This window comes from Suricata suricatta, chromosome 11 (assembly GCF_006229205.1).
Source record: "Suricata suricatta isolate VVHF042 chromosome 11, meerkat_22Aug2017_6uvM2_HiC, whole genome shotgun sequence".
Taxonomy (NCBI): Eukaryota; Metazoa; Chordata; class Mammalia; order Carnivora; family Herpestidae; genus Suricata; species Suricata suricatta.
The window spans coordinates 98076608-98093530 of record NC_043710.1 but is presented as its reverse complement, the minus strand read 5'-3'; positions in this window follow the sequence as shown (position 1 = coordinate 98093530).

The following is a 16923-nucleotide window of genomic DNA, read 5'->3' as shown; positions in this document are numbered from 1 at the left end:
TTTTTTTACATAGTTCTTATGATGCATGTAAAATTTTACTGATTAGTTTTTCAACCTAAAATTTTCCTTTGTACCAACAAGCTATAAATTTGTTGGCTAAATTAGATGCCCGTGAATGGATATACACTTCTTCCCTGTGGAAGATCTGTGGTCAACAGCTAACAGCAAGGCTGACAGTTTTACTCCTAACATAAGCTCTTCATCAGCCATATTCCATATGTAGAAACTAATAATAATCTAATAAGAGTGGACAAAAATTTTGCTATAAATCACCAGTGATCATAGTCATGCAAAATCCAATTCTATATTAACAAAATTACATGAAACTTTAAAATAAAGTTCAAACATTTTGGGTATCTTCCTCAATTATAGACAAAATTTTCAGACCACTGGGGAAATATCTTTTTCTTTTATGTCATGATTTATAAAAATTATTAAGATGAGCAGAAAATAATATAGTCAAACATTTCTTTGGCTGTTAATTAGTGTTTGAAAAATCACAGAAAACATTGCTAGTGGTTTGAACAAACGTGTATTAAAACATTTACACAGTGTGGGAGGTTTGCTGTAAACTTGGCTCAAAGTTAAAAATAATGTCTCAGTTTATGATATGTGCTATATTCTGTTTTAAGCACGTAATAGCTTTTTCTGAGCTATTAAAAGAAAGCTATACTAGAGAGGATGTATTATCAAGGTAAAAAAATTATTTAAAAGCTATAATCACTGTTGATGTAACATATTTCAGTCAATTTTCTTTCAAAAATGTTCCTGGATGAAATTACAGGTGCAATATCATATTTGCAATGCATTTACTGGATCATTAGTCCTTTCTGCACACAAGCTACAACCAGACATTTAGAAAGCACTACAGAATGTTACCATTGAACTTAATTATATGTTTTAAAGGTCTTAATGTTATTGTTGAGTTCTTATAGTAATAAATAGGAAACAATATTTAACAATCTTTTTATAACAGAGGTTTTTGGCTATTTTGTGTCCAACTACCTTTGTCAACCAAAGAGGCATAACTCATTTTCCTTCTATGAAGAGACATAATTTTTTTTAATTTCCAAAAATTAACGTGCTACTGAGTAATTTCAGAAAAACACATTAAATATTAAACTTCAAGATGACATTTTACCAATGAAAGAGAATAGCTGCTATTCAAAAGAAATAAATAAATTTTTGAAAGGATGTTTACAAATGTTTTAAGCATTAAATGATTTAATGCCTAAAAATGTGTATCTTATCACCTATAAAATATCTCTCAAATGTATGCATAAAACACTTAAAAGCAAAATTTTCTAATCTACTTACAGATCTTTTAGTAGAAAATATCTTTCAATGCAAAGCTTGACTAGATTTAACATACTTATCACAATAGTAATTATTTAATGACTTACAATTAATTTGTAATGTCAACAGAGAGACATGAGGGCAGATTGAAATTTCAGCAAAACAAATTATCTATTTGGTGAATAGTTTGGAAAATTAGTAGAACAATTTAACAATTGGAGTCAACATTCCATTCCATTTCAGTCAGCAGACCTTTTTGTGAGATAACTCTTTCAAGTATAGTGAGCATTAAAGCCAAATGTGATTCAACTAGTGTTTAGATTAACAATTTATGGTAATACATGGAATATAACAAATGAATTATTGATACTCGCATCAACATGGATAAATCTCAAATCACTTATCCAACGGAAAAGAGCCATGCAAAAAAAATAAAAAGTACATATTGTGTGATTTAATTCACATAAAATCTAGCCAAACTAATTTATAGTGATAGAAAGCAGGTCATTGGTTGCCTGGAGATGGGCTAGAAGGAGGCATGGTTGGCAAAGGGTCAAGAACAAACTTTTTCTTTAAAGAGAGTGATGGAAACATTTATTATCTTGACTGTGGTGATGATGTCAAGAGTATGTATGTCACAAATTATCCAACTGATCCAAGATATCCATCAACTGGTGAATGAATAGCTGTTTACCCTACAAGGAACACAACCCTAAGTGAATAGGGTGTACTGATACGGGTCCAGCAACTTGATAATAAGGAAAGTATTATGCTTTTTTGAGAGTAGCTGGACACACAATGGTAAGTGAAAGAAGGCATACAGAAAATGGACAGATACCATATGTTTGCACTCATAGGTCTAACAGGAGAACAGGAGAAACCTAATGGAGGACCATGGGGAGCCGTAGGGGGAAGAGAGAGGGACGTAGAACCTGAGAGACTACTGAATACTGAAAACCATCGAAACCGAGGGTTGAAGGGAGGGGAGGAGGAGGAGAGGTGGTGGTAACGGGGGGGCAGGGGAAGCACTTGTGGGGAAGAGCACTGGGTGTTGTATGGAAACCAGCTTGACAATAAACTATTTAAAAAAAAAGGTATTCACCATTTAAAAAAAGTACAAAAACACTGAGATTATACAATAAAAAAAAAAGAAAATGGTACAGTTTATTTGGCTCTGGAAAAGGCAAAACTACAGGGACAAAAATTCAAACAGCGATTGCCAGGGGCTGATTGAGAACAGGGGATTGAATATAAAGAGGCCTAATATGGGTGAGGGGAGAAATGTACTTACGAGGTTAGGGAAATGTTCTGCATCTTGACTGTGGTAATGGTTACAGAACTGCATACATTGATTGAAACAAACTGTCCTCTTTAAACCAGTGAATTTTACTGTATGCAAATTTTACTTCAATAAGCTTACTTTTAGTCATCTTAAGAGCAGCCCATGGAGTGGCCAAAACATAAATTTTTACACAAGCATTTTTTAAAATTTAAGATATAGTCAATCACATGCTCTTACTAAAAAATAAATAGTACTGACAATAATATTAATTCATCCTTCAATTTCTTTTTAAAAAATTTTAACGTTTATTTATTTTTGACAGAGAGAGAGAGCATGAGTGAGGGGAGGGGCAGAGAGAGAGAGGAAGACACAGAATCCAAAGCAGGTTCCAGGCTCTGAGCTGTCAGCACAGAGCCCAACGTGGAACTCCAACTCACAACTACAAGATCATGACCCAAGCCAATTTCGGATGCTTAACTGACTGAGCCACCCAGGCACCCCATCCTTCATTTTCTATTTGTGTGTGCCCATATGCTATACATGTTAACATATGTGTTGTATATATTATATCTAAATAATTAGATATGTAAAGGAGATGCAAGTTTGAATTCTGTTTTATCCTAAAGCATAAATGGTCAAGTCATTTGGTTATCACTTATATTAGTTTGCTTCCAATTTTTTATTATCACAAAAATTAATTCTCAAACTTCCTTTTCTGTGCTTAGAGATTTTATCTTCATTGTATGTGTGTGTGTGGGGGGATTTCCTTAGAAAAGAAGAAGGAAAAAATTAGATTAATGAGTTCAAAAACAAGTTATATCTCATGAGATTTAGATATTCAAAAGATTTCCCAAGCTATCACACTACTTTACATCACCACGATGAATGGAAGTACATTTCTCTCTACTCTTGTGAGTGATGTTTGATGGAATTTTTTATATCAGCAAAATTACCTTTAACAAATATCTCTCAGTAGGTATTCAAGTCTTACAAACATTGGTTTCATCTATATTATATGCACTGATTTCCTTTTATTAAAGCTTCTTTACACCCCCGAATAAGACGAACAATTTGGAGTATCCGCTGAAGCTGACCCAATGGCTTGTAGCTGGTAATGGCTCATCACAGCCCAAAGCAGTATCCCAAGTACCTCTCCTCCCAGAATCTAGTCCTTCAAGTGGATTTGTTTTCTCCTTCTCAGTGTGATACACTTTTTCTTTCTCTCAGGCAGCTACTTTTGTTTCTCCATTTACATAAAGGTCACTTTCTTCAACTCCTTGAAAACCATTGCCTGCTCTTCACTTTTTGGACACTGAGCAGGTCCTTGCCACATTTATGCCCAGTTATTTCCCAGAGCAGAAATGGATTTCCCTTTGGAGATTCCTAGGCTCTGTACTTAAACTTCAAGCTTCTCTAGAGATCAACCCCCACTGAGTAATGCAGCCTAGATTCCAGTTTCTATCAGGGAGTCCAGAGCTGGCATCTAAGTCGGTTTTATCATCCACCCTGCTCATGTCAGAGCTTTCATACACACAAAAGAAACAAGAGGAATATATCCTCGAATATGACTCAATTATGAGCCATCTAAAAGAGTTCAAGTTCACAGCAGTACCACAAGGAATAAGCAAACAAACCAATAAAGAAAATAGCCTTTAGTTCTTAACCCTAACTAAATGATGTTAAGATCCTTAGACTAACATTTCTTCCATCAGTTTGTTTGACACCAACCATACCAAAATGTCAATACTAATTCAATGAAGCTTACACTTACCCTGGGGAAATAAATCTGCAATTCTCAATTCTGATGATACATCAAAATGGTCTATTGAGCTTTACTTGCACATTTGGGCCCCAATACTGATACTCTTTTAAGTGCATTTGGGATGAAGACTGTGCATCTATTCTTCAAAAATCTCCATGTATGGGCACCTGGGTGGCTCATTAAGCTGAGCATCAGACTCTTCTTAATTTAGGCTCAGGCCATGATCTCATGGTTCATGAGCCTGCTTTGGATTCTCTCTCCCTCTGCCTTTTCCCCATGTGTGTGCATGTATTCTCTCTCGCTTGCTCACTCTCTCTCTCAAAATAAATAAATAAGCATGAAAAAAATTTTAAGGCTCCATGTATTATTCTTATGCTGAGCAAATATTTAAAACCATTGGTTTTAATTCTGGACACCAGATGAGCTTTGGAAAATATTCCTTTCCAGAAAGCTTAACAGAAAGGAAAAAAATGCTAAAATCTAGAAGTACTTGATCTTATTTTCAGGGAGTTTATCAATTGATGCATCAATTAGGACCAATGGACCACACTGCCAAGTATTAACAGTCTTGATACAAGCCCCAGGCTTGCTCTGTATGGAATGAAATTATGTGTTAGGTAAAATGGGGAGTGGAGATCATCTGTAGGTTTCATCCATCCTGCCTATCCATCTCTACCAGCAGACAATAGACAATTGATTCCGGTTGACAAGGTAACCATTCCCTTAGAAGGAACATCTTGGTTTAATTATGCAAGGCGTAATAATATTTGGAGGGCCCAGAAATAATACAAAATGATTTGGAGATTTTGGAAAATGAAATAATCTCAAGTTTTAGTAAACTCATCTGTTCAGCTGTTACTTCCCATGATGGGGAACTAACCTCTAGAAAACAGCCATGTCCAATGTAAATGGACCTTTGCAGACACGAATAGCCTGGAAATAGAAAGGATAGGGTAGCATGGTAAGTTCAACAGTTTGGAGAGGTGGGCTATCTGTCCATTGATTACCAGGAGGGGGGGAATCTCTAAGGACACTGTAATCAGAAATGACCTATCTTTGTCAGAAGTGTCATCAAAATTTTAGTGCTGTGCCCATATGAATATGTTAGGATTTAAGAGAAAAGATGACAGTGTCTGCAGAAAGAGCCATTGTGCATGGAAAGCAAGTCAGCATGACTAATATTATTGGGAGTTCTAATAGCACAGGTAACTGAACTCAATACAAGTTGGGATAATCCAACCACAAAATAGCCCCTGAGGCAACAGTTACCTCACACGTCATGTATTGCTGTTGTGACTTTGTTTGTCATGTTTCCTTGTCACGACAGGGGTGCAGGATTTTACATATTGTTTTCCAGCTCCAAACCCACCTTTCTTCCTCTACTCAGCTCTAGTCTTACAAACTAAGCTTCTCAACTTCCTTATTAGCTGGTTTCCTACTGGCTTCTGCCAGCAGGAAACCCTAGAGGGGGCTCAAAGAGAGAAGGAACTTCCTTTCTGATTCTTTCTGTTCCCATCAATTTAGTTCCAGGCTCTGGCTTCCCTTGGCACTTCCAGACCAACCACAGCTCACCCTCAGACCTGTCGGCAACAGCCAGAAATGTCCCTTCCTCAAACATCTTAGCATCTAAGTTTCTGGTAACCCTACCCTATTCCTTATGGGATTCTTAAATCTTAACTGCTTTCTGCTGTTATTTTCTCTGCCTTTGTTTAGTGGTCCCCTTTTCTCTTTCAGCCATCTGTAGACTGTGTAACTAACTCCTTGTATCAAATCTTCTCTGATTGAAATGCTTAGAGTGTTTTTTTTGTTTCCCAGACAGGACACTGCCCCTTACAGAGAGCAACTGGTGATTTGCCTAGTATAGTCAAAAGGGAAGAAGAAAAAACATTAATTCTGTTCTTGTTTGTATCTGATTTGTTCAAGCAACAAGCATTCAGTAGGCATCTCTGTCCAAAAATGAGGGTTCAGGTTTAAAATTAATGACTTAATTCAAACATACAAGTAAAGTTCAATACTAAAAGTTATTGAGAAGTATAAAATATGAAGGTAAAAGGTTATACTTTATTACTTACTTCAGCCTACCTATTTAAGGTAACTGCTGAGATTTTCAATTATTAATTCTGTTTCTGAGTCATCATCTAAAGTCTAGCCATCTTTTTGTAGTATTAGTCTCTCAAGATCACACTGCCCTGAGTCCCATTTTCTACCTATTTCTGACCCAAGCCTACAGCATCCTTGTATCCACGTACTCAAGGCGAGTGGGCATGTGACAGGGGTCCTCAGTTCCTAGGTACCAAGACCCAGGGTGGACCAACTACCAACTCCCTCAGCTAACTTGGAGTGCTCGCTTGTAAATTTTTATGTTTGCACTCTGGAAATTTTAATAGGGCTCAGGTAATAAATGACTGGATCACTTTCTCTTGTTCCATGGAGAGCTCAGTGTGACATATATCCCTAATTTTGAGCTCATGGTAATAATGCAACTTTGCTCAGAGTCCAAGTTTAACACTGTGTGACAGGGAATAGGTATTTTCTGCATAAAACTTATACTTTCAACTCAGATAAGTCTCATTCATATGGTTTGATTATCTCATGTTTCTTTTTTCTTATTTGTCCATCAAGCATCCCATGGTATCCCTCAATGCTTAGAGCCCCTGGGTCTTCCAACACTCCATGTGGGAGGAATTTATACCCTACTGTGACTCTTTTCTCAAGATTTATTTAAACAACTTGCCACCATTGTATTCATCCGAGTTCATAAGATCTCAACATAAAAAATTTGTGAACTTTCTAAAACTAATAAGTAATTATGGGTGCTGAAAAGAGCCTTTTATTTAAACATTCAGAAAGAGCAAAATACTTGGGAAATTCTAGAGTATAGTTTGACTTAAGATAAAAATATGTCTATGCTTTCTGATCATTTATTTGAGATATGTTTGAAGCAGTGTCAGAAGTCTGCATGGTAGCTATGGGTTTCCAATTATGTTCTCAGATTTTTTTAGAAAATTAAATTATATTCATTTACTCCACAGTTATTCCTAGGGTGCATATGAAAGGATAGGGGAGGGAATCTAATTAAACAAATAACATAAAATCTATCCATCCTTTAGAAAGCTAACAACAACAACAAAAGCATTATCAGAAATGTCCTTCAGAAATAAAAATTAGATATTATAGATTCTACATCATTGAAAAAGTATATAATGTAAATAATGGAAAAATTTTCCACCTGACTTCAGCTCAGGTCATGATATTGTGGTCCATTGGTTTGAGTCATTGACAGAGAGGGAAGCAGAGAGAAAGCAGGGAAGGTCAGAGAGAGAGGGAGACAAAGAATCCAAAGCAGGCTACAGACTCTGAGCTGTCAGCACAGAGCCCAATGTGGGGCCCAAACCCTTGGACCACAAGATCATGACCTGAGCTGAAGTCTGTGTTTAACCGACTAAGCCACCCAGGTTCACCTACATGTGTTTACTTTTTTTATGAGATATCAGAGTAATATAACTTATAAATATTGATCAGGCTACCTTCTATCTGCCTTTTAACTTGCAGGGGGATAACAGTATAGGATAAAAGTACAGAAATAGGAAAGATATAGACATTTGAATAAAGAAGGCATCCAGATGGCCAACAGACACATGAAATGGTACTCAATGTCACTCATCATCAGGAAAACACAAATCAAAACCACACTAAGATACCACTTCATGCCTATCAGAATGGCTAAAATGAACAAATCAGGAGACTATAGATGCTGGCAAGGATGTGGAGAAATGGGCACCCTCCTACACTGTTGGTGGGAATGTAAACTGGCACAGCCACTCTGGAAAATAGTGTGGAGGCTCTTCAGAAAATTAACAAGTATACTGTAGTATAGAGGTAGAATTTAAGGAAAGGTATTAAGCAGGCTGTGTTTTAGCTTATGGGCAAGTAATAAATTATATCATGTATCTTGAATGTATCATAGATAAGCTGCTATATTAGAATTGCCACTTCAGATAGCTGTGAAATTAGGTGATTAACTAGTTGGTACCTAACCTTCTAATTTCTGTATACGTCTAATTACATGAAAAAGAAGTGGGGGGTTTTGATTTTTTACTTTGCTTTTCTATTTGGAGTATCATTGAAACTACTGTATTGTAAATGATGGAAAATAATTGCATGTTAAAAAAATAAATTGTATAAAAATAAATAAATTAATTAATCAAAAAACAAACAAACAAACAAAAAATTAACAGAACTCCCCTATGACCTATCAATAACACTGCTGGGACTTTACTCAAGGGATACAGGAGTGCTGATACATAGGGGCACATGTACCCCAATGTTCATAGCAGCACTTTCAACAATAGCCAAATCATGGAAAGAGCCTAAATGTCCATCAGCTGATGAATGGACAGAAGATGTGGTTTATCTATACAAAGGAGTACTACATGGCAATGAGAAAGAATGAAATCTGGCCATTTATAGCAACAGGGATGGAACTGGAGGGTATTATGCTAAGTGAAATAAGTCAGGCAGAGAAAGATAGGTACCATATGTTCTCACTCATATGTGGATCTGGAGAAACTTAACAGAAGACCATGGGGGAGGGGAAGAAGGAAAAAGTTACAGAGAGGGAGGAAAGCAAACCATAAGAGAATCTTAGATACTAAGAACAAACTGAGGGTTGATGGAGGGTGGGGTAGGGGGGGATGGTTGATGGTCATTGAGGAGAGCACTTGTTGGAATGAGGATTGGGTGTTGTATGGAAACCAATTTGCCAATAAATTATATTTAAAATAAATAGATAAACATCAAAAAAATTTTAAACACACATGGAAAATAGGTCACTACCTTTGTCCTCTTTTAGACAAAGCAATAGACAAATTCAAGAGCCTTTGTGGATAACTGCAAGGATGGGGCAAACAAAGAAGAGACCGCCAAGATGCCCACATTATGGACTAGAATAACTAATTGGATTGTGGGCTACTTCTTTAAAGTAGTGACCAGAGAAGGAGAGACAAAGTGAGGGAGAAGATACAAATTTAGAGAACTCCCATTCAAAGAGTATTCTTCAAGCCATTTTCTGTCCAAGGAGAATATGTGAAGTGAGAAACGAATCTGAGGAACAGCACATATGAGGAAGAGAAATACTACAAAGAAGGCTGGGTAGGAGAATCAGAGAGGAAGTGTGACAAGGAACAAAGAGAAGAAGGTTTTTTGTTTTGTTTTTTTCTGGAGAGAAAGATTCCAAAACTGAGGTAATTAAGTTAGATCAGCACCAAAAAGTTTAGCATGAAACTTGAGCATCCCATTTAGCAACAGTTAATTTTGGTGCTTTGTCAGGGGCTGAAGCTCAAAGACTGTGGAATCAAGTAAAGAAGGTGGAGAGGAAGTGGAAGTTGCAGTGTAATCTATTTTTGAGAAGTTGGACATCTTTTCTGAATAGAAAAGAGAATTGCATAGGGTAAATTCTGGTACATAGTTGCCTCAACAGAAAGAGGTTGAATATAGATAAGAGAGGGAAACCTAAGGGGAAAAGGTAGGGGTTGGGGGAGTTACAAATGCAAATAACTTGGTACATTTGGTGGCAGACATTAAAGGAAGCTTCCATCTTAGGGCTTCTCCTTTATCTGTAATAGGAATGAACTGTGGCTGGAATCTTGGATTTACAGCGACCATTAGCCATGATAAGCCAAAGAGTGAAGTGATTATATTCGTTTACAGAAAAGTGAATCTGTCAGAAAAGAGGGTGAATTAGAAGATACAACTAAAAAGCCTGGAGACGAATTAGACAACACCTTACCCATATTCAGAAAAAAAATAATGGTCACGGAGAGAAAAAAAGCAATTTGTGCCATCAAACAGTCATCCCTTACTGATGCTCAGTACTCTCCAACTCTCTTTACCTACTAAGAAGTGAATTTTCCAATTAGTCATCACCACTTGTCCACTGTTTCCTCCAGACTTAGACCAACTGCATTCCTGATGACATCACTGACAATGCAGTAGAGAGGAGTAATAGGGAGAATATGGATAGATCTATGCAAACAAATACTGGAAAACATAGTTATTATATTTTTTGAGGCAGTGGAGATCATCTTTTAATTTGAAAGCTTGCCCACAAGTAAAATACAGAAAGAAGAACTAAGCGTTCCTCTGCATCCAAGACAGAGGACATTTCTAGATTGCTTTAACTGGGAAACGCTGTCAAGACCATCCTGCTAAGGAGCATGTGTGCTACTTGCTGCTGTAGGTGCTAATGGGCATATGGTGTACAAACAATTCATACTTGACACCTTCCAAGAAAGGTACTCTCAAAATAGGAAACAAAGAAGAGATAGTGTGTGCCAGGGCATCTCCTTTGAGCAAATGTATTTATGGAAGCCTCCATTATGCAGGAAATGGAAGACCTATCATTCTGTCTAACAAACTGGAGTCAACAGCTCATTAAGTTCACACAGCACACTTATCTGTGAGAGCAAGTATGGAAATCAAAAAGAAAATAAACGGAGAGACTGCATGTTTCCAGTGGAAATTGGTTTAAAAACAGATCAGGAAGAGACCAAGTTAGGTTTAAAGCAAGAACCTTACTGTACAAGTGACTGATCTGGTCTCTTTTAGGATGGTTTCCCTTAGGAGTCATGGAACATCATCATAAAGAAGCCTTGACTGGAAGACAGGAACGATACATGGAGATACGGACAAATGACGGTGAAGATCAAGAGTATGTTTAGGAACACAGTGTTTTATGTTGTTGTGTGTTTTTTTTTTTAATTATGTTCAGCCTAGCTAAAATAGAGATCCTTTCTGAATGTGAATCATGATATGCACTCGGAAATCACCCTAAGAAATCAAGGGTACCACAAGATACAATACTGTTCCTGGGTTTTTTTTTTAAGGCTTATGACTGTTTTGTCATTGAGTTATAATTCCTTATGTAATCAGAATTATCTGAACGTCAACCAGTGATCTATACCTTTTCTTTGATAAGACAAAAAAAATCCATTTGGTTCATACTTTTGCTTATTTTACCAATGAAGTCCAAGGTGTTCATCTAGGTGCTACTTTTCAGTTCATGTCTTCCTTTTTTAAAATACAGTGTTTAATAAAGCTAGATCTATTTATTTCTGGAGAAGCTCTTTTTTCTCATCTTCCATAATGAAATATTAGTTCTTTAATTATTGCTGACATTTTTTTCTCCTGAGATCTTACAATCCAAGAGATCCTATTCCAGGCCTCCTCTCTTTTCTTCCTATACATTAAGGCTTGTACAGAGCCTGGAATATAGTTGAGTGAATCACCTTGAATTAATAAATCCAATCAGTCAGAGCATCTGAGTGGCTCAGTCGATTTTGAGTATCTGACTATTGATTTCAGCTGAGGTCATGATTCCAGGATGGTGGTATTGAGCCTCCCATTGTGCTCCATGCTTAGCGTGGAACCTGCTTAGGATTCTCTTTCTCTACCTCTACTTCTCTACCCTTCTTCCCCACTTGCAATGTCTAGAATAAAATCTGAAAACAGTAAAAATATAAATCTAATCAATTAAGCTCTGTGGACTTCTTTCAAATCCAAAATAGATGCATAAAACTTAATCTTACATTTATTTGACTGGAGATAGCCAATTTATGAGGACATTGTAATTTTTAATGTTCTAGTTGCAAATTTACATTTATTGCAATCTATTCAGCTGCTCATGACTCCAGCAAGACTATAAGCTTCATGAGGGCAGAGAAGATGTCTATTTTTATTTCATATTATTATTCCAACACTGGTGTATCTAAATCTGTATATGCCCTACAAATATTTGTAGAACTTGTGTAATCATGACAATAATGTATCTCATTTTGCACAATGCTTGCCTAGAAGTCTCAGTGTTGGGTAAACTGACAGAAATGACAAATTCCAAGGCCCTGCTAGGTTCAGAGCCATGCTCCCAGCCAAGGAATGATCATTTAGGGTGATCATAGAGCGTGATGGAAGGGTAAGCTCAGGACTGCCCATGGACAAACCTCCTGTGGGAAGTAGTAGGCAGAGAAGAGGACAGGATAGCAGTTGTACCCACACCAAAGGGATTTCTGTACTCTGGAGTGAAGGACAAATTAAGAACCACAAAAAACTACATAATTCAGAATGACCCACAATAGCATGACATGTCACCAGAAGGAATTACAAATGCCCAGTTGTGGGGGAAAGGGCTCAAAGTCACAACATAGCTTTATTCTGGAAGGAAGATTCCCGTGGCTCTATTATACTCTTCTTCTGGTGCTAGACAGAGGGTGGCTGACCTCTAGAAGGTCTGGGACCCAATAGCAGTTCAGGACAAATAAAATCAGTTCTGTGATGAAATAAAAACAGCACCTTTCTGCTTCCTTACATGTGCCTAGGCCATTCAGGCTGCTTCTGGGCTGTGTCAGACTACTTTTTTCTTAAACTTTCTTTTGCTAATGTAATGTCCTTGATAAACATCTTGAGTGATACCCAAGGCCTAGTTCTTCTAAAGCAAATCCCTCAAATCTAATCTTCCTTTCCTCCCCTGTGAGCCCTTTCCAGCTACCAGACTAACTTATTCACTCTACCTAGAATATGCATTTCCCTGCCTTTGCATTCTTTTTGAGTTCTTTTAACAACATTTGCACAAGTTTCAGAAAGTTCTGTGGGACCAGAGATACAGCAGAGAACAAGATAATGGTTGTGTTTATTTTGGACCAGGGTACTGCATTAAGTATCTGCACAGATTTATTAATCACAGTAGCACCATGACATTCATTTATTGTTATCCTCAGTTACAAATGAGGAATCAGAGAAGCACAGAGCTTATATTTTCCAAGATCATGAAGACTTAGGAAAGAACATGTGTACGAAGCACCTGTCACTCAGCAAACACATAATGCGGGCTCTCCGTGTGCCCTCTATGTAAGCATATATCATGCTGCTCTGCATTGACTGGACCAATCTTCAAGTTCAGTCAACCCCATCTACCACCTGCTTTGGAACACTCTTATTTCTGATGCTATATATCCTTCTTCCTGAAAATTCCTTTGTTCTTTGACTTCATCTGATCTCTTCAAGATTCCTTTGAAACCGCCCTGATCCATGAAGCGTTTCTCCTTTGCTTCAGGAGATGGCTACTTCTCTGATCTCTACTGACTGCTGCACCTGATTTCTCTAAAATCTAATCCAGTTTTGTCCAGCATTACTTTTTAAGCACAGAGCTTCTTTAGGATTCTCTCTTTCTTTCTCTCTCTCTGTCTCTCTCTCTCTCTCAAAATAAACTTTAAAATAAAAATAAAGGGTGCTTTCTTTCTTTGCCTTTATTTCTTGATATTTGGAGAGACTAAGTTTTTTAAAAAATATTTTAATTCCTCATTTTCAAAACTGAGTCATTAAAGATGCAGAAAAGCTACTGGCAACATATGTTTGAAATGAAGGAGCGCCTTGAAACTTGATCATCTTTTTCCTTTTCATGAGGTATGATATTGTTAGGAGTGAAAAGAAACTAAAAGGTATGATTTTGGTACATACATTAATTAAATGGTATGCCCCAAATAATGACATTTCAAATGCCTTTGAAGCAGAAGATATATTTTACTATTATTATTGAATTCAAGATATAGCTATCCTCCAAAAATGGGCCCACTTCTCATTAAATTGATTTCAAAGTAGCTTTTTTAATTATACGTGTCCATCTACTCTCCAAGTCTTTTTACTTGACCCATTTTCTGACAGGTCTCTAATCTCTTAGAAACTCCTTTGAGAAATTTAGTGACACTCTCTCTGTCACACAATGTCACATGCCCACAGTCCCAAAATCCCTGAATGTGGGAAGCTGCTGATTCCCTGGTCTGTGTCAGACCTTGGCACCTAAATTTCCCTTTGCCAGGGTTCTGGCCACTAACTTCAAGTACCTTCCCTCTCACTTTTCTCTCTAGACATCCAGGTCAACTGGGGTAGCTGGTAAGATTTCTCTGTTCTCCTTCCTCATGGCCAAGGTCATATCCTGTAAGACTGATAGCCAAAGCAAGGAGCAGATGGAGAGTCTCTTTTTGGTGGATGTGGATTCATGATGAACAGTTTTAACGAAGGCTGTGATTCACAGAGAACCTCAGACTCAAACAGTGACAGGAACTGTGTGTGTACCTCCATCCTACTCCTTAGCATTTGTGCATCCAGTGGGCACATCCACACATCCCTCAAGGCCTCAGTTTCATCTCCTAGGAAATAAGCAAGATCATACCTATGTTTCAAGATTGCTGCAATAATTGCACAAAGTAATAAATGCAAACAAAAAGTATAAATGGGAGCAGGAAAAACATAAACTTGACTTTTAAATGTCAGGACTTTCCCATTTTTGTTTAGTTTACCACCGAAATAGAAATAGGTCAATGCGTTTCCTCACAACTAAAATCAGCTGGGACTACCTAAAACTATCCAGAAGTTAAACCACTCAAGGTTGCCTAAAAATTCAGAGGCACTTAAATTTTGTTAACTCAAGAAACAGAAAAATAAATGACCTTAACTAATAACTTGTGCCAGAAAAATAGTTTTATTTCTTTTACCACACAGACTTCACATCTTTTCTGTCTGTCCATCATTGCAGTTATGCCCTGAGAAGGGCAAGAGATGGATGGGTGCAGGACGAGGCTGTGATAGCAAGAAAGAACTAGGAACAGTTCAGTGTCACCATTAAATGGACCACAACTTAATCTTATAGATTTGCAAGCCACCTTGTTGCTTGTGCAGCCCTTTGTTACAGTTTTTGTTCATATGAGTCATTTTATATAGTTGTGTCCAGGCTACATGCCCAGTTGATCCCTGGCACTGCCAATTCTGATCCTCTAGAACTCTGGCTGGAAACCCAAAGTCCAAACTATCTGCTCCCACTCTTACGTTATTGGCCAGGTGTCCCCACATACAATCACATGCAATCTCAGCGTATCAGCCAACTGGCCACTACCTAGGCGTACAGATTTCTAGAAGCCCATCCAGGCATACCGTGTTCAAAGCAGGAATATGGGGAAAATCCCCCTTGAGGAGTGATCACAGATGTGAAGGTGACCGCATTCCCCACAGTACAGGTTTTCAAGGCAGAGGTGGCCAACCCCACTGTGCCTGGTACAGTGTCAGTTGGCCAGGCATGTCCAAGTTAAAGCTATTTTATTTTGTGCTGCCTCCCAGTCATGAGACAGAATACATGTTACTCAGATTGCTGCTCTTGGGGCAAAAGATGTAAAGGAATACAGCAGCAGTTCAGTCTGAGAAGATGGAGGCTTCCTGATAATGCTTGAGGTCAGGCTCACAGCAGATCAAGGGAAGATGGACCTGCACTGGCTCTGCATGAATTATAAAACTCCACTCTTTCCTTCACCAGCAAGTGCTAGTGGATCGGATAATCCACTGAACGATCAACATAAAGAAGAGTCAGTAAACCAAATCAAGTCCCTACCTCAAGTAATCTGTGTATGTGGTTGAGAAAATCATGCTTCTTAAAAGGAGAGAAAAAGACTCAATAACTTGCTTAGTTGCAGGACCCCCAAACACTGACAGACCCAGATACAGTGCTTTTTAACTTAGCTACCTTGTATTTAATTCCTGCACAGCTGCATGTTTTGATTTCCTAATACCTGGAAACTTACCCTGAAAGCCTTGTGTTGGTCAACTGTCTGGAAGGGCAATGCACACCTCATTTTAACCCTGTTTTACAGATCAGAAAACTACATTCAGAGAGACTATGCTATGCTATTGTGTCAATAAAATATCTGTACACCACTGTATCCTTGACTCCCAGAATAGAGTGTGTGTCAAAATAAAAAATATTAAGGGCATGAATTTAGCCAAGATTAGAATGACAATTAGCAGACTTGGGGTGGAGGGAGGAGTGAACTCTTGTCTTCTGATTCTGGTATTCATTCTAAATGCATAGGGTAGCTTTCTTTTTGAATAAATTAGTGTGTAGAATCCAGGAATCTTCGAAAGGATCTTAGAGCTCCTTTAGTCTTTAGATCCACCGTAGTATAGACAATAAAATATTCTGTACAGGACTATCTTGTGTATACACAAAGGTTCATAACTATTTTCTGGTGAAAAAAAGTTACCAGAAATGATATCTTTGGAACAAACTTGTTTACAACAGAATAAAAAAAATTAGTACTTGATGATTCTTAGAATGATATTTTTTGAGCTGGGGAACTGTTCCATATTAGAAGGTCTATTCTTTATGTTGTCTAACATAAGTTATGGAATTCCAAAATCAGGAGAAAATTTTTCACTACATCATCTCAATTTGTCATGTTTATGCACTAAAAAATATTTGCCTAAAAGTGTGTGGCTTCTGTAAGATGTATGCAGTTCATTAATGCATCCTACCTGTGCAGTTCTTGAGATTGATTTAGGCTATCATATATTCCCTGAATGTCTTATGTACTAGGCTCTCAGATAGGCACTGGGGAGGCATATCAAGGTAAATAAGACAAAGTAACAATTATTTACAACAGTAAAAATAAAAGAAATGCATACAAATGATACTAAACACATACTTAAGAATTCTACATAATTATCACGTAAGGATGTGGGAAGGGGAACTGTGTAAATGTTTACA